Below are 1408 nucleotides of genomic sequence, written 5' to 3'. Positions count from 1 at the left end.
TACTGAGCGTCAGGGTAGGCTGGGTAAGTGGCCGCCTACGGGCCGTCAGATCACATGGACCTTTATTTTATTAGGATTTAGACGCAATTTGCGTGCTCCGCCTCTCCGTCTCGCATTTAAAGCATTAACATCACCATTAGAATAATATTGAAGTGTTGTGTTGCCGGTTTATTTTCACACTCACAGTTAAAGGTAGGGTAAGTGATATTATTATTTGATTTCTTTTTTTTTGGTTAAAAAGGTTAAAGTACTATATTCTGACAGTAATCATTGCTACAGAGCGTTTGTTCGGTCACAGGGGTCTCTCCAGCTCTTTAATTAGTAAACAGAATATAGTACATTTTCCGGTAGGTGACAAAATGTAAGCCAATCAGTTGAGAGCACTGAAAATTCATTTTCTATTCGGTTTTTAAGTCTGACGTCATTTTGTAGTCCGACGTCACTTCCGGGTCCAAAAGGCCCCAAGCGCCGTCCACACTTCATCTATATATATACAATTTGAATCCTGCGCCATGTCGGTTGTCAGTATGTACGAACGTTGTATGTGGCCAGTGTGACGTAATCTGACATCACGCCAGTGTGACGTAATCTGACATCACGATGAGACGGTATATGACATCACATCCTACCTATAAATTCTAGGATGCCGACAGATCGCACCAGTTCGACGGCTTCCATAGTGGGTTTTGGTCATTGGAGAGGTGATGCACGTCACCTCTTTCTGAAGTGGGTACTTTCAAAGCCTGCCGTGGATTTAGGAGAGCACAAAACTCTCTCTCACACTGTGAGGTGCCTGTAAGGTGGCACTGCAAAGTGAACGACGCGTTCTAGTTGTAAACAAACACGTCGGAACCCGTAAATTACAATGTACAAGGCAAGGTTCAAGCTAGAATATGACATGAACAATGAGACTCCACTATAGCCAAGAAGAGATAGACATGGACATGGTCATAACAAACAGTTCACTCAATGACCTGGTGACCTAAGATGACACGAGTTACTGGCAAGTAGGAGTTCAAGAACTTCCACAAACAAGGCAGGAGAAGGGGAAGTGTACCGGATTGCCTTAGTTTCATTATTAGGAAATGTGCCCATGTAGGGTGTGTCTGCTCACTAATACATACGTTGCAAATCAGTATATCAGTTAATATGAGTTTAATATAGAAGGTTGGACAACAACAAAGGCTACTGATATATATGTGTGTGTGTGTGTGTGTGTGTGTGTGTGTGTGTGTGTGTGTGTGTGTGTGTGTGTGTGTGTGTGTGTGTGTGTGTGTATATATATATATATATATATATATAGATATAGATATATAATGGCCGGGCCGGTGCGTAACGTGCGATGCCTACCCTAAAACAGACATACAAGCTGTCAACGCACTGCGACATGGCGTGTCGATAGCTTGCA

Source organism: Gymnoscopelus microlampas, assembly GCF_963454915.1.
Source record: "Gymnoscopelus microlampas genome assembly, chromosome: 12".
Taxonomy (NCBI): domain Eukaryota; kingdom Metazoa; phylum Chordata; class Actinopteri; order Myctophiformes; family Myctophidae; genus Gymnoscopelus; species Gymnoscopelus microlampas.
This window is presented reverse-complemented; position numbering follows the sequence as displayed.